Below are 27,176 nucleotides of genomic sequence, written 5' to 3' on the forward strand. Positions count from 1 at the left end.
GGTTTTAAGATAAAACTTTCAACAGCAGAGTGGGAAGAAGAAACAAATCTTCAAGAAGCTCTTGGGGCACAGAATTAAAAAAAAGGGACCAATTTAATTCTTGAGTTAGACTCCCTTTAGTTGTTTAACCAGGAATTTTAGTGGAGTGAGAGGGGGAAGGGAAGGGGGTTTTTTAACTTGTGTGTTGTGGTTTCAACACAGCCAGCAACCAACCCCCAGGCAGCTGCTCGCTCACTCCCCCACCAACAGGATCAGGGAGAGAACTGGAAAGGTAAAAGCTGGAAAACTCATGGGTTGAGATAAAGACAGTGTAAAAGGGAAAACAAAAGCCACACACACAAGCAAAGCAAAACAAAGAATTAATTCACTGCTTCCCATGGGCAGGCAGGTGTTCAGCCATCTCCAGTGCAGCAGGACCCATCATGGTGATGGTGATTTGGGAAGACAAACAAAGACAAACAGACAAACACCATCACTCCAAATGTCCCCCTTTTCCTACTTCTTCCTCCCCACACTTCATATAAAGAGCATGATGTGACATGGTCTGGAATATCCCACTGGTCAGTATGGGTCACTTGTCCTGCCTGTGTCTCCTCCCAGCCTCCCATGCATCTCCAACTTCCCTGCCAGAGTGGAGTATGAAAAGCAGAAGAGGCCTTGGCTCTGTGTAAGCCCTGCTCAGCAATAACAAAAACATCTCTACATTATCAACCCTGTGTTCAGCACAAATCCAAAACACAGGCCCATACCAGCCCCTGTGAAGAAAGTTAACTCTACCCTAGCCAAAACCAGCACATCTATCAAGATTAAAAACATTATTTCATTAAAATGCAATTTGAAGTTCACAAAATTTTTTAGGCTATAAATTTTTAACTTACCTAAAATCCTTCCCTTGGGCCATTCTCAAAGTCTTTAGGATGTGCTATGATTTTTTATGTTTAGGGCCTAAGCCACTTGAAATGATTCATAAAAGAACACAGTCTAATAGGGAAAGTTACCTAAATAATTCAATACTGTTACACCCTTTGATAGGTACATGAGGAACAGAAAAGGCCTTTGGAGGTTTTGTTTCATTTTCACTTTAGGCAAGAGAACATTTCTTTTTTGAAGGAGAGAAATACTTTGCCTTACACTATCTCATGTCTGGCACCACAAAGAGTTTTATACACACCATGCCTGACTCATTCCATGTGAGCAAGAAAGGCTTCTGTGGGAGATAGGCAGGCTAAATTCCAAATGCAGTTGTACTGACATCATAAATAAATAAATAAATAAAAGCTAGGGAAATAATGCAGAAATTCTGTGCATTTTCAGGGTGCTTTAAAAGCTTTACCTGGTTTACCAGATTGAACACATTTCATACTGTTCTCTGGGGTATCAACAAACAGTGTTCTCTTTGCTTCCTTTTGCCCTGCAGCCTCCTTAGATGAGCTTTGGGAAATTGGAAAGACTGACTGCACAGAGAGAGAATTAATTTGCACACAGGATCTGCAGCCTAAATTTGTCATCTTGGCAGCCCTCTCTTTTTGAAGCAAATCATGAATCATCACCAAAGGAAGAGCCACAGAGGAAAAAGTCCATGTTTTACAAAGTGCTGTGGCTAGAGCCAGCCCTCGAGAGCCTTCATGGAGACTGACCAAGCTGCCTCTGGAAGCAGCACAGCCATGAACCAGCCATGAACCTGCTGGGCTGTGAACAGCCAGCTCATACCGTGTGAGCTGAGGGATCTCAGCTGTTCGGTCACCTCTATTGCTGACTACCCTTTCCTCCATTATGCATCCTTTGTATCTTCTCACAGCCTAACTTACTGATACCTGCTACTATGATGTTCCCCCTCGATCTGGTTGAATCCACTATTATGTTACTGCGGCTAGACAACAACTGACTGAACCTTTTTCAAACTGTTGTATGTATAATACCACCTTATGCAAATACTCACAACATTTTCATAGTGTTACTCTTTAGCTGAGCCTGCAATTACACAGTTTAATTGAATTTTGTTTGACATGCATCCCTGTTTTTCCTTAGTCTTTATTTGCAGTCTTTATCTGTGACTCCACCCTCCCTCACAAAATGGTACTGGCAATCTCCACTAGTATATATTGTAGTTGGACTAGGGAGTTGGTGTAGGTCCCTTTCAACTGAACTGTTCTATTCTATTCTCAAAGTTATTTTTCTAAAGAAAAGAGGGGGCCTTAAGAAAATACAAGTGCACTCCATCTTACTTGGACAGAAGTCTATGTTTACACACTCTTAATTACTCAAGTTGTTACTGAACTCTGAGCAGTGTATACTTTAAGGCAATAATCAATTTGGTACCTTTCCTAAGGACAAACATTGTAAAGACAGAGCTAATGTCTTTATCCTGTCTAAACTTTCTGCTTATTGCAGCCTGTTTTATTGAATTTAGGTGAAATTGCCTTTAAAGTGGTATAAGGAGACCAAGGCTATATGGGTAATTAATTTTTTTTCCTTACCATAATATTAATTATTTGTGATGCAATTAATTTTTAAAATTGAGAAATATTTTCATTTTTCTCTGTTGCACATTAAGCTGTCGCTTAACAGAAATTAAACATACTTAACAGAGACTAAATATACTTTTCTTACATAAAAAAGCATCCAGATCTACACCACCAGAAATCTATAGACAGCAAGGAAAAACCTGAGTTATTTTGCGTCTGAGCATTTACAAGGATATGATAGTACAGGAGGGATTTTGGTACCTTCACTGACTATGGTAGTGTGTCTCTGGGTTGAGTAACAAAAGGGCCATTTCAACTTCCATGAGGTACATTCCCTGATTCCAGTATCTTTGGTTAGCAACTGGTCCTATCCAGTTTCTGCCTCTAAAGAAAAGACCACATTTGGTATTCAAAGTCCTACTCTGTCTTTGAAGAGAGCTGCTTCCAAGTGAGAAACAGCAGATCTTACATATCTCCTATAGCTCAGTAACACACTCATTTCCAAAGATAAACAAATCTTTGGCTCATCTTCTCTTATAATAAGGAAAAGGGAAGGAATTTATCAGACTATCTGTTCACTTCCCTATCACCCTTTATTTCTTCACAAAGGTCAACTTTATGAGAGCAACCTTTTTTCATTCTCTAAGAAAGATACATCCAGGGGAATTCCTCAATATTCCCCTCAAACAAAGACCTTGCACGACAGCAGTAAAGTATTTCTTGATTTTGCATACTGATTGAAGATTTGCATCAATGTGCATAACAGAAGCTGTGGTAGATCTTAAGTGGCATTTCCAACTAGCTGCTATCCTTTGAAATGATGCATAACCTTGTATTATGTCCTGCAGTTTTGAATCCACAGATGCAAGAAAAGTACACCTACACTCTAAACATATAAGCTGCTGTAGCAGTACTAAAATATTCAATATGATTAAATTCTGGTATTAATTGGAAGACCAGTAAAGCATATTTTAATTTATTTTTTCCTTTACACATTAAGTTGCTATAACAAAAATGCTACAACCCAAGAGTTGAGGAACTTATATAATATTATCGATCCTTACAATATTATAAGGTCTTGTCTTCAGAAAGTCAAGGTGGTTAACAACTCATCTTTAAAAAGAAAGAAAAAGAATCATGAAGAGAAAAAGAAGTCCACCAAAATGTCATGACTTTAACAGCCATGTTTAGCAGCCTTTTCCAACAAAGCTCTGACTAGCTCAATACATCAGGTAGTAAAGCAAGCGTGAGTGAGCCACAGACACACATCCTCTGAGAATTCCTTCTAAGAAGTATAATGGCTGTTATTTTTACACTTTTAATCCCTAGCCTCTCCTTATTACAGCTAATCATCTCAGCATACGCATTAAAGAGGGCTCTGCAGGTAGTGTAACACAAGAAATCAATTGCCATCCAAAGCACTATGCTTGCTTCTATAGCAGCATCTTTGACCAAACATGGGTTAATATATTGTGAATTTTCAGTTTTCCCCTTTGTTTTAGCATGAGTCAAATGTTTTATTCCCATATTCCACAGCACAGTCATTAACTTCATCTATTTATAATGTCATTTTTAATTTGATATGTGACTGCACAGCAAGGCAGCTTTTAACCAAGTCAGCTGTATACAAAACCTATAATAAATCCTAATTTCAGGGTCTGTATTCCCAGAAGACTCTTCCCCCTCTATTAAGGAATAAGTGACTTCTCTAAAACAGGTGCAGGAAAACATTAAAAGTGCATACATATCTGCTCAGACACATGCTGACACACAAAAGAAAGGAATATTGTACAGTGCACCCAGTACAATACAGAAACACAACTTATGATTGTTAAAACTACGTATTTCAACTCTTAATTGCAGTCTAATTCCTTAGGCTGCTATTGATACCCATGCATGGTAATTATTCCCTATTAGAAGCATGAGTTTGCAACACATGCTATTTCTGGATATTCTACCATCACCCACCTAGGGCAGAATCCTTTAATAGGGTGAGAAAGATGGGAGAAATCCCCAAGAAGATATACTGCAACTTGTCATATCAGTGTTTCAACCATTTGTAAAAGAAGATTAGATTCTGACAAAATATGTGTTGTAGAAAAAATTTATACACTGCACACACGTGGCAGGCGTGGGCAGGTTCTGCCCTTGGCCAAACCTTTACGGTCCCACCTTGTGAGCTGCACAAACCAGCACCACTTCCCCTTTTGGTGCAGCAGACACACATTCTGTGTTTTGAATTTCAGCAGCATGGTAGGAGAGGGTTTTTTGCATGTGTTGGTGCCACTATCAATTTTGTACATGACTGCACAGCAAGACAGATTCTCTTGGGATGTGTAAGAGGCACCTCTGCTCTAGGGCCAAGGTAGCCTTGCCAGAGACCCACAATGCAGAGAGGGAGCCCAGACGTCCCATATACAGACACTTGGCAGCCAGCTCTCTGAAATGCATCTCCACTACAGAAAATCAGGCCAGCTCTTTCCAGCACTCTTGAATCTGGAAATGGTGCTTTTGAAAAAATGTAAATGAATGTTAAAACATGAATGTTTTAAATGAAAATCCACTGCAAGTTTCACAATGCCACAATAACTTAAAAGAATAAACCTCATTCCATTTCAATGACTCTGAATCTCCCAGGCTTTCTGAAAGAGACATCTTGAATCCAACTTTTCTAGAAAAATCACTCCTATAAAAGATCACACCCAAATCCTTTAAAGTGCATAATTGTAGTCAGTCTACTTAAGGTTCCCCCCAAAAGAAATTTTCTCTTGCCTGTCTTGGGCAGTATTAACATTCATAATAATCAGTGATGTAAGAAGTTTTAAATATAGCCATATATAGTCCATAATTGTTGTACTGTTGCTACGCACTATTATATAACTGCCTGCAGATGGCTGCATTTCAATGGAAAAAAACCTACACTGTTTAAAAAAAACCCCTGTTCTTTACATGTGTATTTCTGATTTGTAAATAATAATAATGTTAACAATAATAACAATTAAAAAAAAAATCAATGCACCGCTTTTACATTTACAGCAGCAGATATTCTGGTCCCCTCTGTGTAAACCAGTTTCAAATGTGCTCTAGGATTTTTTTTCATAAAAGAATATAAAAGCTTAAAGCATTACAATTGTTAAGAGCTGAAACTTTAAAAACTTCCACTTTGAGTTTTAACTGAACAGGACCACCTCTGTTAACAAGAGATTTTTATTATGATTAAAAGGGAAATTTAGAGCAAGGAGTCCGATATTCTTCTGCTAGTCTGCAGGCTTAAAGCTCTTTAAAATAAGAATATCAATATTAAAAATGAATTAAATTTTCAATTATGGCCTGTCCTTGAAATTTGATTTTGCTTTCTACTTAAAATAGTTACTGCAGCATGAGTGCAATAAAGTCAAAGTGCTTCTAATTCTAAATTGCATAGTTGTAAAGTTACCAAAAGGTTTTTAAGGCATTTTTAAAGTGTTACTTCGAAGAGTCAGTTTTATTCCTCCTGAATTGAATGAAGAATTAGCATTGATTTTTAAGGAATTCAGAACAGAGCTGAGTATTTTCTTGTTGATGGCTCACGTATCACTTTTCAGACTCAATATTTCAGTCTGCTTTACCAGTCACTAACAGCACAGTTAGGAAGCTGGTAACACACTAGCCAAACAGTCAGTAGTAATAAATCAGCTGATGGCTGGGCAAAATACTTCTGTTCCTTTGCAGACATCTTCTGTGTTTCACAGCTTTGCACTCTGCGTTGTTCAGAAGCTTCCCACATCAGCAGGGACACACAGTTACCAGGATATATTTTTTGGCTGATCCACAGAATTCCTGTGTGAACTTGGGCTTGACCCAGTAATTTTCTTCCTGTAAGATACTCCACTGCTGTAAATAAACAGGCAAACAAAAACCAGCCCAGATTATAAATTTTTACTTTCACTTAATGTGCCAGTCTCTTGGCTATTCCACAACCACTAACAGCATTAGTTCTTTGGGGATGGGACTGTCTTTACAGTACCTCTGTGCAGTGCAAAGAGTGCAGGGGGTCCCTCACCTTCTAGACATTAGTGGGTATCAAACTCCACGCTCTCAAAAGAATGCTTTAGGGTTCATGAAGTGGTGGTTGCTCTCCAGCTGAGGAAAAGAGCAGGTTATAGAGCCATGTCTGACAGGAAGCTAATATTTTTGACTCTGTGCAGGCAAGATAATCACATGACCTTATTTTTAAATTAAATCAAATTTATGTTAATTAAAAAAAGAAAAGCTCAAACACTTCTATTAATGAAAAATACTGAGAAACAAAGTGCTAGCTAAGTTATAAACTCCACTTTCTTCTTTATTTTCAAGTACTTTAAAGCAAAAATTATTTAGTAAGAAAATAATTTGCACATAACAACCCAATGCACCAACCCATTACAAGCAAATCCTAACAGAACATCCTGCCTTTCTTCAGAACACAACATTGCATCCTTACACAAGACATAACACTAATATAAAGCCATGCATATATTATTTATGAGATCAAATTTCCTCTCTCTCTGACCAGGGCCAGAACTAAGGCTCCAAATTCTTACTCTTATGAAAAACAATTAGATAGCAACTAAAGCATAACAAGCTGCTCATTGTGGTTTCATTAACCCAGTCTTGGAACATAGACACTAATAAATGTGTTGGCATTTCTTTAAAAGCTTAAGTATCAAACATTTATACCTGAAGTTTTCTTAGGAAGTGGAACAAAATAACTATATGAAGTAATTAACACCAATTGGGACATTCAATTCCTATTGATTTTAAAATCAAAAGCAGCATTTTCTCTACAGAGAGGGAGCTTTTGGGGTTATTCTGTCTACAAGAATTCCTTTAGCTCCTGTTTGAAATGCCTCCCTCTGGAAAGAGATTTAAGTGTTGCTTCACATGGCCCAGCAATGCCTATTCCCTTGTAGTCTCAAAAGGTGTTTCTGACTGTTTAATTGCCTTGACTGTTAAAATGTGTGTTCAAATTTGGATTTTAATCATTCTGTGTGGCCATCAATAGTGTTAGTTTTATCCGCAACACTGAAGTGTTCCCTTCTCAAATTTCTGTGCCTGTGATGCTGCCCTGAGCTGCCTCTCTGCTGAACTCCATCAACTTACTTCTTCGAGCACGTTTTGAGGCTGATGCTTGTTTCTTGTGTATCATGGTTCCTGTTTCAAGTCTATTATCTGATAGCCATCTTGTTGTTTTAAACTAAGCACAAACCTAGCACTACAACAGCAGCAACAAAAACAGCAAAAACAAATGGAGTGGTAAACTTGCTTATTTTCTCAATTCCGGGCCAGTTTACGCAAATACTGCATAAGCCATCAACATAACACTGAGCCATGTCAGTTATCATGACCATTCCTACTCCCTGAGGTCTTGGTACTTGGCTCAGAGAAACATATTTCTGCTGCATTCATTGGATCAGTCACTGAATCTGGATCAACAGAAATACAACCACGAACAGCATTTTAGCAAAGGTGCGTTCACAGCCAATGTACATTGGTGCAGAGGAGTCAGTCTGGTTTGAAACCCACAGCAAAGCCTGGGCAGGGAGCTTCAAGCTGATATTCTCTTGCATTCTGACAAAAGAACGAGGTTTTAAATGGCATCAGGGTTTACAAGCGTTCGGCAGCCGAGTTAATCTGACAACTCCGTGTCTAATTCTTGTGTGCGACGGCCGTGTGTGACATAAAAAATTAAATGGGTCCATCCTCCCCGGCACTCTGTGCCGGACGTGCCCGCACCTGCTGAGGCGGGGAGCCGGGCGAGGGGACAGCGTCCCCCTGCCGCGCACAGCGCCCGGCTCCGTGCGCGGCAGCTCTCCCGGAGCCCGCGGACCCGCCGCGGCCGCGCAGCCGAGCACCCCGAGCAGCGGCGGGCGCGGGGCGGGGCCGCGGGAGGGCCCGGCCGCCACCGCCCCCGAGGGCGGGCCGCCGGTGACAGCTGGGGAGGGACCCGGCGCCGGCAGCGAGGTGCGGCTGCCGGGCGGTGCTTCGCCGCCGCTCTGTCCGCATCGCGCCAGCGGATCCGCCCGGGGAAGGAGTGGGCAGGGGCTTGGCCGGGCCCTGCCGCCGTCGCCGGCCGCGGCGTGGGTGAGTGGCGGCGGCGGGAGGCACGAGTGGGTGATGCGGGGGCGGCGCGGAGACGGGGTGGCAGGGGAGGGAGGACGGATGGATGGAGGGATGGAGGGATGGAGGGAGGATGCTGCCGCGCTCGGACACTTTAGTCGTGCGAGATGCCTAAGGGAAAAAAGTGCATCCCGGGGCGGGGCGAGGCTCTGCCCCTCTCCTCTTCTCTCCCGTCCGTGCTGGTGACCCGACGGGCGAGGGAGCCTCGGGAAGGGCGGCTGGTCCTTGGCGGGGCAAGGGCTGCCTGTCCCCAGGCGGGGCGAGACGGCTCCTGCCCGCCGAGGGGGCCCTCCCGCAACTCCCCCGCAGCCATCAGCGGGCCGGGGCGCGGCCGCGGAGGGGCCGGGAGAGCCCGGTGCTCCCCCATCCCCGCCGGTACCCGCGGCAGGGCGGGGTGACGGTCCGGAGCATCCCGACCCCCTCAGGGTTCTGCCGCCCGCCCCTCTTCTGGGCTGTACCTGCGGTGCCGGGGGTCTCCAGGGCAGCCTCCGGGGGTGGCACCTGCTCCTGCAAGCCGGGTCCTGCTGGCACGGGTGTTCTAGGAGCAAACCCGAGGCCTGCCCTTGGAGGGCTGGCAGGATGAGGCCTTTATTTATTTATTTTTTTTTTTTGCAGAGTGCTGGCTGGCTGTTATTTACATAATATCTCTGCTTAAATGTGACCTCGTCCCTAATTGGAGGCTTCCTTTCCATTTTCTATGGCAACACTACAGAACAGATCACTCCAGGGGGCTGGATGAGAGGAGTATCTGCACACTGTAATCTTCCTCTCTTGGTTCCCCATCAAGACTGGTTTGTTCTAGTGAATGGGTGAGATTTAAAAAAAAGTTCTTTCCATCAGCCCTTAAAGCAGTGGCTAGGCCTGCAAGTCACTGCAGATTTACAGAATCTCTGAATTAGGGGAGGATGGAGTGAACACAGGCTTGACTAACAAGCAAGAATTATTTTTGTTAGTTATTTCTATTTTTACTAGCCTGACTGATGATTTCCATGCACCACAGTGCCTAATCAGACAATCCTAAGAAATGATGTTAATTTTAACTGATGGTATTTATTTATTTTAAAATTAATAGAATTATTAGAGGAAGAAAGAAAAGAAATCCTAGCAAATTTTGTAAGGGGGAAGGAATTGAGACCCGCTTCATTCATAGACTCCTTTTGCTCCATGAGATGCCTACCCTATGCTTAGAACCCGTCATGTAGATACAGTAGTGTCTCTTCTTACATGGCTGGTCTCACTGACAGCAAGCGTGATGTGCCTATGTATTTATGCAGGAGTAGAATTCTGTAATGCTTATTAGGGTCTGCTCTGTTTCATCTCTCTGAGATGCCAGCTTCAGTTTCAGGTTTTATATGGCAAGGGGTGAATATCTTTGTGTTGGTTTTCCAAAACCTCCTGAAAATAAATGTTTTCTGATTGTAAGACACACAAATTCATGATGCATTTAGGCAGGAAGGTTTTTCTAAAGACTTTTAAATTCTGCTTTAATTATCTTTTGAAATGGTGTTTTTGTTCGGCATTGAAAAAACACATGCCTTACTGTTAATAATGCTAAAATTAGTTACTGCGATACAGAAGCTGGGATACTCTGTATGGCTTAGAACATTTGTTTTCAGTCTCTGCTCTGTTTGTACTTCTTGGTCCACTGGGATGACTTTGTTTCTTGCACCTGAAGTAGTGTGGGCTGTTTTGAGGTTTGAGGTTTTTGTTTGTGGATTGGTGCACAGTTAGGTTGTTAATACAAAGTGAATAGATACATTGGAGATTTAAACAGAAGGGCCAAAAATCTTGCATCTCGTAGAAGAGATGATTCTTCTTATGGGTGAAGAGATCACTGTTTGCAGAGGTGCTCTGCAACTTCAAGGAGGCCAGGCCTAGGACTCCTTCACTGAGGCACTGGAGCTTGTCTGCTACAGTAAGTAGCAGACTTACACAAGTACTGCAAAAGGCCATTGGTGTAGAGATTTGCCTAACATATTTAAGTTCTCTGCATGTAGATTAAGGCTTTTTATTTCCATTTGCTTTTTGGAAATGCTCTGAGCAACGCTCACTCTCCACTTAAATGCATGCTCCTTTTGTGTCTTAGATTGTTGTTACGGGAATGCAAGAGCTGGAAATATCCTCAAAAGAGGCCATGTGTTGAACCATATGTGAGGCATAAATGAGGCTTGAATTGAAAGAGATGTGCTCTGTTAAAATGTTAATCGCAGTACACAGTGATGGAGGAGAGGTTGCTTAAGATTTTTCTCTTAGAGGTCCATCTCATTCAAGCTCATGTTTTGTTTTCCATAGTTAGTACATTTATGTCCACAGCACCATCTTTGTTGCAGTTTATCCCAGCTTTGCTGTCAGTTTCTGCCTGTAAGTATTATTTGTCAGTATGCAAATGTTTATAGTTACTTTCATGTATAGATTTTTTTTTTCTTGTAGAACATTTTGGTTAGATTATCATAGAGGAGATGGGAGACGTAGGAGTAGCAAGTATATGAAGAAAGAAATGGGCCTGGCCTGTATTTCTGCATAGTGCAAGACCAGATGAAGCTGGCATAAATACGTGTCAGGGAACAGAAAATACTGAAGAATGTGAGGTTGGATTGCCCCTTTGTATAGAAGCAAGGTTGGTTGCATCCTGCCTCTGTCTAAGAGGATATATGGACAGGTACCACTGATTATTGCATCTCTGTTTATTAATTTTGAACCAAAGTTGCTCTGCCATAAAGCAAATAAAACATCAAACCCTTCCTCATGTCCTTATCTGTAATCCTGATTTTTTTCTTTCAACTTTCATTAACTCTGTTCTACATCATTTTGAAGGCACAATAGTCAGCCTTAATTGCAGCTTTGTGTACTGATATGCACAAATGCATTCCATCTCTTTTGTTTCTCATTTAAAAAAAAAAAGTTCCATATTTAGAACAATTGCTGATTTAGGGTACTTATTGCAATGTTACTCAGCATTAGTAAGGAAAATCAGTTTCATGGTCGTTGTTTCATAGTTTATTCACATGATACAATAGAATATCTTGAGTTAATGATCCAAAAAAGTGGGTTTTTTCCATCTTGGGAAGTTTTACTCTTGTATGCAAATTTTGTTACTTCTGTTTAATTTTTGCTAAGTTTTTTTAAAATATCAACCTTTATCAGCTCTAACTTCCATAATAGGGAAAAATCTATAATAATTCAATATAGGTGGTATAGATTCATTGTCAGTGGGGCAAAATGGAACCACAATGTAGTTCAAACTTATTTTTCATTCATTCTTTCTCCATGATACTTCCATCCTTTGCACATTGTTGTAAATCATGCAACTTTTTCTTTGGCAGATGGAATGCTTTTGTGGGCCTTTCTTAGAGATCACTAAAACTCGGTTGGTTGCTTCCTTACTTGCAGTATTTCATCTCTTTGTTTGTCTAATAAGAATGGCAGCTGAAGAGAAGCTTCTGCCATGTGCTGTGGTAGGTGAGGTCTTCCCCTTTTCCTCTCAACACAGTCCAAGCTCATAGATCTGGCATTTAATTCCACAGATACCTTTGGATTTGATGCACTCTTTCTTTACCATATAGGCTCTCAAACACATGCATAAATGCATATGAAGAGCCAGATGTATTTGGGAAGCTCCCACCTGGAGCTGTTAAGTTAGACAGGAATGGATAAGGTGCTTGATATAGTGAGGAATACAGTGGGAATTTTGTTATTTTATTTTTGTTCTGTTAGGCACGGAAACTTGTAGTCACTCTGTATTTTGTCCACGATGGGAAATTATGTGTCAATGGCAATTTCGAATTTATCTTTATGTCCTTGGTTTTAAGAGAGGGCTGCCTAATGCAGATTTTATAAAAATATAAACATACATACACATGCAATTGTTTTGGTGCTGTCCTGTTAACATGCTGAATAACCCAATAAACTAAAACTAGCTTCTGGAGGTGAAAGTCTGAAAGTGAAGGAAAAATCACTTAAATGGTGAAATGTTTAGAAATAGTGAACAGACTTTTTTGTAGTAGTTATGTCGTCTTCAAACAGTCAACATTGGTTTGCTTTGGCTTTACTTTGTTTTTAGTGGAAGATGGATGAAGGACATCCTTGTTTTGTTCTGATAATAAGAGAACTTTGATGTAAATATTAGTTCATTTGTATCTTGCAGATGTTTTTAAAAACCTATATATTTAATCTGCAAGTTGGAATTCTGTAATCAGTGTAAAATTAAGAGAGGAGCTATTTATATTATGTGTATGTGTTCATGTGTTGCTTACTTGTTCTCTACTAAATGCTTAGCGTAGCCACAACTGTAGGAGGATCAAGATATCTCTCCTAACTCTTTGAAGTTTCTGTTCAGTTTTCTTCTCACTTATAGTCCATCTTAACACCATGTTGCCCATTTTTTAGCCCCCTACCATGACAGTAAGGGAAATGAGAGCTGTTTCAGAAAGTACTTTTTTTTTGTATTTCCTAGTACAATTTAAATTGGACTTTCATCCTCTTGGATAACTGACAGTTGTCCTCCATTTCAATTGTCTTTGACAAGACATTACTACTGAAAGCTTTTAGTTGCTTTTGCGATAGATCTTACCATTCCATCCAGGAAGGAAGTGTCAGCAGAGTCACATAGCTGCATTTTGTAGTTTCACTTTTGATTTAGCACTGATGCTCAGCATGTGCCACAGATGAAATGCTTGGCTTCCTGGGTGGAACCTCAAAAAATGGTGTCCCTTTGGCTGTGGTCAACATAGTTGTCAGCCTTCATTATGGACACTGTCTGCATATCTGATTGATTCAACTGCTGTGCGGGGGAGGAGGTGATTTTTTTTTATTTTCCCCTGTGAGTATAACACACTAAAATCTAATCCTAACATTATCTATTTATTTTAAGATGACGTGAGCCAAGTGGTAAGTTGGTGTAATTGAAACTGATGTGCTATTATTGTTATTATTATTATTGTTTGTATGGAAGGAGTAAGAGTGAGCCACTGCAGAATAATCTTCCATGGATTCTTCCAAAATTACCTTATTCCTCTTCTTCAACAGTCAGAACAAGGAACATCTATCTTATCTAACTGAAGTAGACTATTTTAGTAAGGCTTTCCAAAATGTCAGTGATTATGAGGCTGAGATTTCATTTTCTTTTTCTATCTAGTGCAGTATCCAGCATCTGGTAGCTGTTTATTTACTGCTCTGTAATGCTTCTGTTTATGCAAAAAAGTGTCCAATGTTCTGCATTTCTTCTCACTAGCTGGCATTTGAGCTGCTACCCAAAGGTACAAGCCTTGTTTTCTTGTGGCTGCTAATTCTCTGAACAAGCTTATTATCCACGTTTGTAAATACTTGCGGTGATGTGATGCATGTCTACCCTGAGTCTAATCAGGACATGTTGCTAGGGTGAAGGTTTTACTTTGTGAGACAGTGGTTCTCATTTTGTTTGAGTCTCTAAGCTGCAAGTACTTCTCTGATTTTGGAGTAACTGCTTCATATAGTTCTTTCTGCACTATCTGGATGTTTGTCCCTGTCAGGATGGAGAGAGTGTGTTGGGAGGTGCTCCTTCTCTAAATTGCTTAGAAATGAGAAATGAAACCCCAAGAATAGACCTTTTTTTTCCATATCAAGGTGTAAAGCACCACTTTCACAATGTTTTTACCTTATGTTGATCTACTTGAGTCGCATCTTGGCATTTCCTGTAGAACAGATCATGTCTTGTTCATTGCTAAGCTTGTTAGGTATAGACTGTATTATAACCATACTCCACTAATTTAGTGTGGCAGACTTTTATTTCTTATAAAAGAATTAATTACTTTTCCTCTTGTATCCTTTTCTGGACTCCCTATTTCTTAATCCAAAAAGGAAGATCTGCAAATATATTTTATTCCACCTTCTTGTATCGATGTTCTTTGAGTTTCACTCATTTTAAGGAAGACCACATGATAATCTATCTGCACTATGGCAGAAGAAAATAATTCAGCTGACCAGTAAGGATGATGGACTTAATTCTCACAAAGGCAGACTTCAGCTTCTCTGTGCAGCATAATCCTTCTCAAGATAATCACCCTATTAGCTTCTGCGTGAGGCTTTGGCCTCTACCACGTAGGATGGGAGGGAGGATGGGATGCTGTGCCCCAACACTTATGGCCTGTTCTGGTAATTCTGAGGTTTTTAGTAAAATAGCAAAGTCTTACTAAAAACTTTAATTACATTTGCTGTGGCCTTGCTTCCTACGGAAATGAGCCTTAAATGCTTCTGCTGTCTCTCAGTCCCCTATGACTAATTTTTGCATTTGTTGGCTAATTTCAAACTGCATGTGTAAAAAGGGTTGAAGTCTTGAAGATAAACCTCCTGCTCCAGAACTCAAGATGTATATGCTTGATTGTGAAGGTTAGATGAGCCTTTTTTGTATTTTTAATCAAGTTTCATTGGTGAATGGCATGAACTCATGTTCTTTGCAATGAGTCACTTTGAAAAGTGAATCTTTTGGACTATTTTGTTCCTGACAGCTCATGATATCCCTTTATTAACGTTTTCTAGTTTGGTTTGGTGGTGGGTTTTTTGTTTATTTTGGGTTTTGTCTGGCTTTGTTTGGATCTTTTTTAATAGACTGCCATCATATGCTGAAATTTCTCAGAATTTTTTAGATTCTACATTCAACCAGCCAGGAGGTTGAGGCTATTACTACTACCTCTTGCAGTAAAAACCCAAAGGTTTCCTGCATTCAGCTGATTGTACCAACCTTGCCTTTATGTCAATAACAAATATTTTTTATATATATATATTATTGTTTGCAGATTTTTTTTTTTGCTACTGTCCATTGTGTAAGAAAACCTGAAATATTTTTAGGTTTTTTCCGACTTTTTTTCTCCATCTTTTCACCTCAACCTTTCCTAGATGACATGTAGTCTAGAAAGTAGATGCCTACTTCTTCATCAGAGAAGGGAACCATGACCATAGCCATGGTTAGGTATATCTGAGCTAGATTTAGTCTGTCTTTTTAGTGAGCTATTAGGAATGTAGATATTGGGTAAAAAAGCTGTGGTTTTTAGGACTAAAAATTTAAATGCTGAGAATTTTGTGTGCATTCATAAATGTGCACTCAGAAAATACTCCAAGACTTAATATACAGATAAATCTGTTTGTGGAGACAGCATATCTGATGAACTGGGTAAAATAGAAGATTCCTGCATACTAGCACTTTTGCATAATAATGATAAATTATGGTTTAGGAGGGGATGTGTTGGAGATATGTCTGATTTAAACAGTGTTTAAGCTCTAATCACAGCACTTAGTGTACTTAATATATATATTGTCCAAGAACTGAGAGAGGCTAATCCTTCAAACAGCACAAAAGCAACACAGGATTCCAATTATTTACTATTTGCTATTTCCTCACGCAAAGCAAAGGAATATCTAAAACCTTTAGAGGGATGTGTTCCCTGATCACTTGAGCTGATTAATACAATGCATTTCTTAAGATTTAGATCTGTCAATGCAAAATCAGTAAAGCAGAGCCGTAAATATCATGATTTTCAAGAATGATAATTCTAATCTGCGGAACCCCCTCCCTCCCCCCCCTCCCCAATATATACTGCATGTTTGCTCTTTTGGACTCTAGCTTTTGCACATCTGATGCAAAAATGCATTCCTGCTTCAGCTGCCACAATCAGCTGTAATTTGCGTGTGGAGTAAGGGAGCTAGATAAAATCTATGGTCCTGCACTGGAATGCAGTAATTGCCAGCTCCGTACTGGGAGGTGGGACCAAATGTGTGACTCTATCACAGCATGAAGCTTAGATCTGTGGAATAACTCTCCTGCTCTAGTTATTCCAGATACTCTAGAATAACGTCTCTGTTTCTCAAGGAAATTATTTTTATTGGTATATAAATATATTGGGAGAAGGAAAAATTAAAATGGATGCTGTACTCTGAACTGTCTGCAAGGGAGTAACTATTTCCATGGTCAGTCTTCATGTGAAAACAAGTCTGAAGAAGCTGTATGGGAAGTAGGTAAGTCAAGAATGGTGAGAAAGATGCAGAAGGAAATGAGTGAGTTAAAAGAATATGCTGCAGAGAAAATAAGAAAGAGTGGGCGTCTATGTAGGCAGCTTTGTTGATGTCAAAATGCTGCATGTTCTTATTTTGTTGTGCTTTGTCGTGATGGAGGAGTGCATGTTCTGCACAAATTAAGCCATGTCATTCTGTCTTCTGAAATTATTTTTTTAATGTGGAAGGAATCATTAAGTCTGAGATACATTCTTTAACAATGAAACTGTGCAATATGAAACTCTTTATTTTTGGGGGTTTTGAATTACACAGACTGTTTTTTCTTTTTCCTGTTCCATATTGCCTGAGATGTGCCCTGCCCTGTGGGTGATGGAACTGTTGTCATGGCTTCTCCCTTGCAAAGGTTGTAGATTTTTAAGTAGAAAAGTAAGAACCCTCTTGATACTGACTCATTTGATTCTGATCTCAGCTATAGTCTGTATAACATGGATCCATCATCCATATATTCATCAACTTTATTGCATGTGTTCTGAATTTACACTGGATGTAAATAACAACCCGTCTAGGCAATGAGGTTGACAGTAGTAGTTACACTCGTTGTGACCCTGACCTCTGTGCATGGGAAGAGCTGCTACAGTTTTGGGGCTTTGATTAAAGGTATATCATTCTTTAATCAGCAGTAAATAATCTGCAGTAAATTCAACTTCAGGTTTTTCCCCCAGCTTTTAACACGCTGCAGGTGTTTCTGACTGATGAAACCTGCCCTGAAAAGTGGGACTGTACGTTGGTGCTTGTATGTATTCTGAGGATTCAAGTAGATCGGCTTGACTTTGGAGCCCCAGACTGAAACTTTAGTGACTGATGAAGTGCACAGACCTTCTTCTGCAGTAGTATCTCTCTATATGAGTATGAAACTAACACAGTACACTTCAGAATTACAATGTGAATAAATTTAATCAGGTTGTATTGTAGTTCTGAACTCATTAAACCTACCTGTGAACATCCATGTCACAAAGCTTCATATCATCTTTGTCTGTGTTGTTAGGACTTCATTGGTTGTCTTTAGTTTTGTTTTCAGTTTATGTGCTAAGCCTGAACTGCCCTAGAACTTATTTCTTAGCATTTTTCAGAAGACTTCAGTGTTTTTGGGAGCTATATTCTTCATCTGTTGATGCATTTGACCTCCAACTATGTGTGCTCTCTGTTTGAGTCTGTTCTGTTTGGTGGCACACCTCAGACCTGGATGAAATCTTCCAGATGGTGGAGACAACATGTAGAAGGCACTGGAAATGCACAAGCAATTCTGTGTTTGTTTCTGAATTTGGAGTTGTTGACTGGTCATGAGGGGGATCTTCTGTGTGCTAACCTGCCAGACCACAGTTCCTGGCTATGGAGTTTTGCCAGTGTCAGTAATTGCTGTGGGCTCTTGATAGATTGACACTTCGGGTGCAAGACAGGTGGTTCTTACTGCATCCCAGTCCCTAGTAGGTTTTGGATGACAAGAAATGGCTGTGCCTTTGAAGAGGGGGAATTCTCGCAGTGTGTGCATGCAGTTGTTTCCCTCGTTGCCAGTGAGATGGCGAAGGCAATAAAGTAGGCAGTGACTATTGCCCTTAGAGTGCTGGTTTATCAGGTCACTGCAGGTCTGTGAGCCTCCAGCTGGGCACTGGGAAGTGAGTGTTTGGTGCAAGGCTGCAATGAGTTGTGCAGGTGGTGGGTGCTCCTGCCTACTGAACACATGAAGAGAATCAGTTTTGAGACCGGTCTTTCTGAATGGCTCTGTCAGTAACATGTATGCCTACAGCTTTCATGTTGCATGGAGCACATAAGCAGGGAAAATAATGGTTGTGTTTTGGTAGCTGTCAGCTAACCTACTTCAGTGTGGAAATCCTCAGATGTTATGCATTGGGTGCTGAGGTCTTATCTGGTTTTGGCAAATAGGATTTAACTTTCTCTAAGTAATGTATCAATTGTCTTTCTTAATGTTTTGAGAACTTTGTCATTAATTTTTGCTGTGGCTTTTGAAACTGTTCTAGGCTCCAAGGTGTTTGGTGGAAATGCTTCATGTGACATCCATTTAGCTGCCTGAAAGTGCTGCATGCAAGCACCATTGGTACAGGATCTCAGCCATTGCTGTCCTCATTGTAACCTCACTCTTTGTAAAAGCCACTGTTACAGAGATGATAAACATTTAATCTTAACATAAATTTTGGGGAGGTGAGAGTCAACCTGATTGTGTTCTGAATCTGTTGAAGCAAACTGCAGGCCTCTCCTCCCCATGTGCTTTAGGTGGATATCAACTTAGAGACCTGTGGTACACTGGAGTTCTGTCTTGTGACACTTATGGGGTAACACATAAAATTGTACTAGACTGGTCAAACAAAAAATCAGGAGCAGAGAGATGGCTTGAAAAACATGTGTTAAAATTCCTGAGCAAGGCTTCTGTGATTATTAATAATTTCTCTTCTATGGGAAACTGTCAAGTAGTTCTGGATTTGTTTCCTATTTTTTTTTTAGGTAAATATTTTCAGTATACTCCACTGAGATGTTATGGCTCACTGACAGCAAAAACAATTCCCTTTGGAATCTGGTCCTGCACATGCACTCACCATTCTCTGACTGCAGACCCCTGGTTTGTTCCTGGGCTTCTCTCCTTGACCACTGCTGTCCTTTTGACTTACAGCCAGTTAAACAAGATCAAATTTACTCTAGCTTGAACATCCCTTTAACAGAGACTTCATCCCATCGATTAGGGAGTTCTTATTTTTACAGATATTTCTAAAGTATGTCCCAGCACCATCTTCTGTGCTGTATGAAGCTTATAGATCTGACTGGAGCAGTATGCTCTGTGTTTCTCTGGTTAACTAATATTCTGCATTGTGGTATCTAGGGTTGTTTGACTTAGGTGAGCAGGATGTTGGAGAAATGGTGGTTGAAGACTTAAATGCTGTTTAAATAAACATAAACTAATAAATACCTGAGTCCAAGAGGAATGTTGCAAATGAGTTGCAGGAAATCCTGACTTGTAGAGCTGGCACTGAAGACTGTTGACCCTGGGTTCTGTCATCTGGGCTTCAAACTAGACTGGGTAGTACCTATGCAGATGTGAAGATGAAGCTTTACCCTATAACCATGGCAAGCAGAGGTTCAAAGGCAGCTCTGTATTGGTGATGTCTTTTCTGCGTGCTGTTAGTAGTATTTTCCTGATAAACAGCTTAGAATAAGCTTGCAGTGTGGTATGCAATATTGGTCTCAATGGGACTGTCAGGTTAAAACAATGTTTTGCTTTTGGCAATCCATAGTTTCAAGCAAATCAATTAAATATCAAAGCTTCATTACTTAAGCAGTTTCACTAAATTTTTTATTTCTTTCTCTGGTTTTGTAATGTTGGAGTAGACTGCTCTGGTGTTTGTATTGAAAATAATGTAAAAAATTAATTATTTTTACTACAAGAAAAAATAAAAGAAAGCATTTCTAACAACACTGTGTTTCACAGGGGCCTTAACCTGCAGTATGTGGCCAGACTTTTATATTTGAGTGATTTTTGCCTTGGGTATGCCTGTAGTGATGCTGAGCAATACAGTTCAGAATTGGTGTCTACATCACTGCAACTAGCAAAGAGACAATCTGCCAGCTGGATAGGAATTTGACTCGGCTTCTGTTCCTGAGTATATGTGTGAGGAATAATACTCTCTGTGCAGAGATTTATTTCATCCTTTAATGCCAGGGGAATTTGATTTCCTTCGTCTGTGTTTGGAGCACTGGCTATGGAAGTATGTCAAGGAGACAAAACTGTCATCCTCTTCCTCATAAGGCAGAAAGCAGTGTACTCAAAACTGATGGTTGTTTAGCTGTTCTTCTGCCTATCACATGGCAGGAAAGGAATAATTGCCTTTGTCATCCTTCTGGACAAGATACTGAGCCAGTAGGAAGACACCTTGTTCATAATGTTGACCTGTAAGTTGGAGCCCAGCTTTGCATTTTCTAACCTGGCTAAAAGTCATTCTGTTTTTGATAAGTAAAGTTTATATGCTGATATTTTACATCTCTGTACAATAATTTCCATATTATTGTATATGTAGTTGATACTGTTCCTCTTTTTTCTTCATAGCATGATTTCTCACTTACTGAGGTTTTCTTCTTTCTTTATTCATGGAGCACCTAAGCCTCCTGTGTAACCTGAATTTCAGCTTTTTCTGGTATCTATTTCATTCTGCATTTCCTTTTTACGTAATTGCTTCTTTTCTTCCATTGAGATTATCTTTCTTTCTAGGATTGAATATATATTTCAGTCTGCACAGATCATCTTGCATTTGTGTAATGCACTTTCATGAATATTCATAATATACCCTATGCATTTATAATAATAAATGTTAGTAATCAGATTCAAATTTATCCTTATAATGCCAAAGAAATATATTTGATAATAAATTTTACTGGTGCTAAGCATGGGATTTCTCTTTCTGAATTCAACATCAGCTTTTTACTTGAAGATCATGTCATGTTGGATGACTTTAAATTTCCAGAGTATTTACAGTGTCTTTGTTAAATGATTTTTTTCTGACTTGCCCTTACATTAAGAATAGTGACCTTTTCTTCTTTCTTTAAATAGTAAGCTACTTATTTTCTAATTTCTGATTTTTGCTTTTAGTTAGCTTACTACTGGCTTACTAATATTTTTTCTTTTTCTCTTTGAGTGAGTGCAACCACCCTTCTAAATTTTGAATATGTTATAAATAGTATATTCAGACCTTGAGGCTCAGTCAGAATGCTGAGTCATTGTTTAATGCCAGGGTTTCCACTGATTGTATTGTTTCTTTCCTTGACATACAGATTAGCTTTCTTGAGCTTGAGAAGAATGCTAAGAATCAGTCTTTCAGTTTATCAAAGCCACATTTAGAGAAAATTAACTTTTAGACTCTTTCTTTTCAGTCTTTCACCTCATTGTGCAATGTGTGATATACACAAAGCCATAGGTGCCTGTGCGATGGTTCAGTGCCTGGCCCCTTTTCTGCAGTTCATCTGAATGACCAGGTCATTGGAGGAGGATTCATGCCTCCCTTTCTCCCAGAGAGAGCTGCATGAAAATTAATGTGTGTCATGTGAACAACCAAGTCAGTGCCAAAATTTATGCTAGATTGGAAGCCATTATTTGTTGTTTTTCTGTCATGAAGTTTTTTAATAAAGTATTTAAGTAAAATAAATGTAAACTATTTATCTTTGAGGCACCTCATTGTTTCCTTTGTGAAGAGCTAAATTAGTAAAAGAACTTTGCACTGGACTTTAGCTTTGCAGGGAAATAATTAGCATTTGAAGCCAAGATACTACGTTTATGGTCTATTGGCCTTGTTTGTTTTTGGGAATGCCATATCTCCATGTATCTCCATGTCTAGTATAGCTGTTGTGCTCTGAATCTTGAAATCTGTGGTCCTGGTATAATAACAGAGAAAGGCATTCTACTGCCTCAGAGACAATGTGATGTTCGGAAATGACATCTCTTTGACCTGCATTTTTAGTGCTTTTCCTGTATATGCAGCATCAGCAGACACAGTGTAGAGAAAGCACCTAGTGACACTGAAATTCAAACTATTTGTATGTGTAGACATTTTTTGTGTTGAGATCATTTATTGAGATGAACTTCAAGTTAAGAACCCTTTAAACACAGCCAAATCTGTAAATGACAGGAATTGAAGTTGTGTGATGCAATGACAGATTGTAGTGATGAATTCTTCATTATTTCTTGTTTGTAGTAGTATTATTCCTGTCCTTGTTTCTTACATCACTGTCTTGCATTTCATGCTGTGCTTGATTTCAAGCAATAATATGATTGTATTTGGCAAGGTGTTCACAATAGATGACTTGGGTCAGAAAGCATGTTCTCAACAGCTTCATCCTTTTCCCTGCTCCTTTTACCATCTCTAATCTTAGTGTGGTGCTTTTCCCATACACCTCTTGTCACTACAGCTGTCTTTCAGCATGCAGGAGTGAACTAAACTGCTTTTAGCATTTCATTAATGCCACTTTTGATCAGCCGGCAGATGTTGCCGTGTGACCGGCGCTCGCCCCGGCCCTGCTGATCCCCACGTGCCATATGTGCCTGCCAGGCAGGTGGCTGGATGCAGGACCCTCAGCAGGGGAAGCCTGACTCCCAGAGGATGCTCTCTGAAAGATGAAGACATTTCTAAGATGGATGAGCATCCTTGTCGGTAAATTTTCAAGGCAAAAAGAGGCCACTGTGATAATAACTCACTTAACATTTAATTTGAGTCCTAAAGCATCTTTCAGTAATTTCTGCCATGTGTTCATTGACTTGTAAATGTAGGCATCTGCTCTCTCAAGTGAATACTCTAGTGTCAAAGAACTTAACAATTTTTTTTACTTACCTAATTCCATTGACTACATATTCACCTGCCCTAGGAATCTCTTCTCAGTAACAATGACTATAGTTATATAGCAAATACAATACAAATAAAGGTAAAGATTCTGTATTATAAATATGTGCTAAATTAGGCAGAAGTTTATTTTTAGGTTACTGATTATATTGATGATTGCCATTTTTAACAAGAGTACTCTTTGTGCTGTGCAGCAATTTTTACAATGAAATTGTACTCTCATCGTTGAGTTGACATGAAAGAGCAGGGAACTTGCTGGAAGGCATATCTGGGTTAGGCTGCAGTAACTCATCAGAAGCTCCTAAAGTAGGATTACATAAACGAGACCCTATCTTCTTGGGTTAAATATAGTTCTGTAGTTTATTCTCATATGTGGCTGCCATAAAGTCTGTGTTGACTGGCAGCAGTAGCCTGATTTGTCCACCTTTTCAGTGCTATGCTTAAAAGAAGACAATGAAAACATAAGATTCCATCTTTAATGGAATTCATTGTGAGTTTATTGCTGTTATGTAAGGTGGGGTGGGTTTTTTAAAAATGAAAATATTAATTAACAGGTCAAACTGGAATAAATTTGAAATACGTACATCACAATTTTCACTAATCTATTGTATCTTAATTAAGTTATGAAAAGAATTACTGACTTTTCCTGATTTAGGATATAATCTTGAAGGGTGTGTCTGTGAGTAGCTGGGAATCTCAGTCCTTTTAATTCACTGCTGCAAGGAAATTCCCTGGGTTTTATATATTATTGCATCCTAAACATAGTGTTTACATTAGTAAGTTAGTGAGGACATAAAATAATTAATTTCACAGTCTTCATTTACTAATGAAAAGGGAAATATTTATTTGCCTTAAGTCTTTATTTTAAAGACAAGGAGATGTGGAAATTATACATGGTATGTGTTGAATAAACCAAATTCTCACAGGAGTATTTCCTTTAGAAACACCTCAGTGTTTTTATGACAGTCTTCTAAAGAGAGAAATAAAATTGTTATGTCATGCATTAGAAATGCAAAAAGAAGGACAATGTTTTTGGGGTACCTCGGGGGTTTTCTGATAGAAGGAAGCTGATATATCTTGGAACATTAGTAAGAAGATATGCCTTTCTGCTAAATAATAATGAGAATTTAGTACTTGAGACCAAGCACACCTTGATATAGTGTGTTTTCAGGAGAACCTTCCTAAATCCAGTATCCAAGGTCAGTACTGGAGAAAATGTGGTGTTTTAAAAAAACTTGTAGGAGACAAATATACTTGGTTATTGCAACACATTCTGTTTCCATTGGCTTTAAACTTCTTTTTTAACCCTCAGCTATAGGACAAAAAAAAAAAAAAAAAAAGAAACTTGAAAAATGGTAAGGTTTTCTTTTCAAATAACTTTTTTTACAAATACTTTTTATTTAAAAAGATTTCCTTATTTTTCCTTTATTTAAATTATTTTGCCAGGCACAGAGCAGCATTTGGGAAGAACTTCCAGTTAACCAGTAAATTATAAAAAATCTTGGCTTTTTGTTAGCTTCCCAGAAAAACTTCTCAGATTGCGTCTGAAAATACAGCTAAGACTTCCTTTGCTTCTTCCTGAATTTTGGGTCTTTTGAGCAAGGACTATCCTGTACTATTAATTCTAGCTTTGTTGTCAAGGCAATAAATGTGATAATGCATCCAGTATGTTCTAGCATGTGTTAAAAGTATTGTAGACATATGACATATGCTTTAACAAGATGTGGCTTTGCTAGTTTGAGTCTGTCTCTCCTTGAGCTTTTTATCTGTACCAGCTTAGGTTGGGATTTTTTCATCTGGACAAGACTTAGAGTATTTTCACAGCTGTGTTTTTGATCCCCAGATAAAGCATGTTTATGTGATATTTCGCATAATTGATATTTTATGTCATATTTTCAGCTAGGTTCTCCTTGCATTTCTGGATATCACACAGTAATTGATGTGCTTAGTATATTTGGGTGTATGTTTAATACTTTGATAGATGCTCTAGATATAAGTACTGTAATAACTAAATTATTGCCAAACAATTTTTATTTTGGAGTAGGTAAATGAACACAAATTGCCCTCTATAGTCTGGGAGTAATGTCTTACTATCAAGATATTTTGCAGGTGTTACTATAAAATTACCTTCTATCAGAAGTCAGTTTATGTAATTTGCATTTGAAATTGTTTAGAGTGCAGCATTTGCCTGAAATGTGACTCATGGATTAATAATAGGGTTGCAAAGTCACAAGTTTCATATTTAAGTTAGAAAATGTGGACAGAAGCTGTAAGAGAGTGGTTTGTGAGGCCAGCAGCCAGTGAACAGCTGCATTCCTGTCTGGAATTTCTCAGGCACAAGAATGTGCGGATGAACTGCATTGAATTGCTATTGCATGCCTTAGGTGGTTACTAAATGCATCAGATTTACTGTTCATGAGCAGTAATTTCTGTTTCTTAGAAGTCTTGGCTTGCTCACTATGCATAATGTACATACAGAGGTTCAGTCCAGACTTTTTTAATATTATTGGCTAATATGCAAATTCTTTCTAGGCAGGAAAAGTGAAAATGTTCAGGTAAAATCCAGGTCACTCCTGCCTTGCCCTGTGTTTAGTATCTCTAGTTCAAATGGTCCTTGCTGTGAGACAGACCTTCTCTGATGCTTTGTGCTGGCTGTTTCATATGTAAGTCTTGCTTTTGGTGGTATAATTAGAATTCCACTGTATTGAAGCACTTACTAGCAACATTTTTTTAGTGTGAAATAAATTTTGTTTATCTATGTATTTATCTCTCTCAAGATCACCTGAATTTAAATAACACATGTATATCTGTATCTCTAAGCTTATTGCTAAGAAGGCTATTAAAAAGGTCTCAGGGTGTTACTCCATCTTATTTTCTGACTTCAGGTTATGTAATATTTGTAAATATACTGGGTCAGTGGGCATGCTTGGATTGTGGCTCGAATATCAATTTGTCTTCCCTTCACTTGAAACCAAGATGGGTATTCTTTGTTAAAATTCCCAGATCATGGTGACTTCATCAGGCCAGAGATAAGGAAAAGAACAGCAATGTTACAGCATGGACATAGACTTTTGATTTATCTAAAAGTATGAGTGACAAAAAGAGCAGCAACCAAAATGTGTAATGGGCTTATCATTTTATGTGTTTCCTTTTTAGTGTGCTATCATCATTCTGTAGCTTCCAACACAATTTTGCTGAACTGCTGACTGAAAGGTTTGCCCCAGTGCAGTGTGTTTCTTCGTCATCATTCTGAATTCCCTCATTCCTCTGCCATGGTTCAGAAGGATAAAAAAAAAGTTAATTTTTGAGATACAACTTGTCTTTTTCTGGCCTATCCTACTTAGCCCTAGCATCTGTCCATTTCTGTCCTTATTATGTCTTACCAAGTCATACCACTGCTTTTTCAAATATCCTGTTGGTTTTCTTTTACATTATTCTATAAAGGTCTTGCAGGTGCTGGAAAATCCAACAATATGTGCAGAACACTGGCTAAGGAGGGCAACGAAGATGGTGAAGGGCCTTGAAGGGAAGTTGTATGAGGAGTGACTGAGGTCACTTGATCTGTTCAGTCTGAAGAAGAGGAGACTGAGGGGAAACCTCATTGCCATTACATCTTCCTTGTGAGGGGGAGCAGAGTAGGTATAGGTGTAGGGTCTCTTCTCGCTCGTAACAGTGACAGGACTCAAAAAACCAGGATGAAGCTGAGTTGAGGGAGGTTTAGGGTTGTATATCAGGAAAAGGTTCTTCACCCAGAGGGCGGTTGGACACTGGAACAGTCCAGGGAAGTGGTCACAGCACCAAGCCTGACAGAGTTCAAGAAGCTTTTGGGCACTGCTCTCAGGCACCTGATGTGACACTTGGGGTGTCCTGTGCAGGGCCAGGAGCTGGACCCAGTGATCCTGATGGGTCCATCCCAACTCAGCCTAGTCTATGATTCTATGATAATATCGTCTGGTGCCCAAACAAATGACATTATTCCTCTTTCTTTAATCTCTCCTCTTTCTAGAAATCTCTGTAGTGTTTCTAGTAACTGATAACAGTGGGAATTCTTGTAACGGTCTGTTCACTTTAGATGATTTAAAAATCCATTTGCCAAATGCATCCATTCACTGCAAATGTAAGGCGTTAAGGATATGGTTGTTAGCACTGTTTTGGAACACGGAGTAAGTTAAATGGTCTTAATTTCTTCCTTCAAACA

At 39.3% G+C, this 27,176-nt stretch overlaps 2 protein-coding genes across 10 annotated transcripts in view; one reads left to right on the forward strand and one right to left on the reverse strand.

Moving 5' to 3' along the window:
* The window catches only part of WFS1 (wolframin ER transmembrane glycoprotein), a 62,040-nt gene extending 52,910 nt beyond the window's left edge, over window positions 1–9,130 (reverse strand). Inside the window, exon 1 of the mRNA XM_048302993.1 lies at window positions 9,062–9,130. The gene's annotated coding sequence lies outside the window, so the exon portion shown is untranslated. The remainder of the gene's footprint in view (window positions 1–9,061) is intronic.
* The window catches only part of JAKMIP1 (janus kinase and microtubule interacting protein 1), a 228,824-nt gene continuing 210,063 nt past the window's right edge, over window positions 8,416–27,176 (forward strand). For 3 of the 9 annotated variants that reach the window (XM_048302980.1, XM_048302982.1, XM_048302985.1), the window contains exons 1-2: window positions 8,416–8,567; window positions 9,219–9,412. The gene's annotated coding sequence lies outside the window, so the exon portion shown is untranslated. The remainder of the gene's footprint in view (window positions 8,568–9,218; window positions 9,413–27,176) is intronic. The other 6 variants (XM_048302987.1, XM_048302986.1, XM_048302989.1 and 3 more) reach the window with 4 other exon arrangements.

The sequence above is a fragment of the Corvus hawaiiensis genome, chromosome 5, assembly GCF_020740725.1.
Source record: "Corvus hawaiiensis isolate bCorHaw1 chromosome 5, bCorHaw1.pri.cur, whole genome shotgun sequence".
Taxonomy (NCBI): domain Eukaryota; kingdom Metazoa; phylum Chordata; class Aves; order Passeriformes; family Corvidae; genus Corvus; species Corvus hawaiiensis.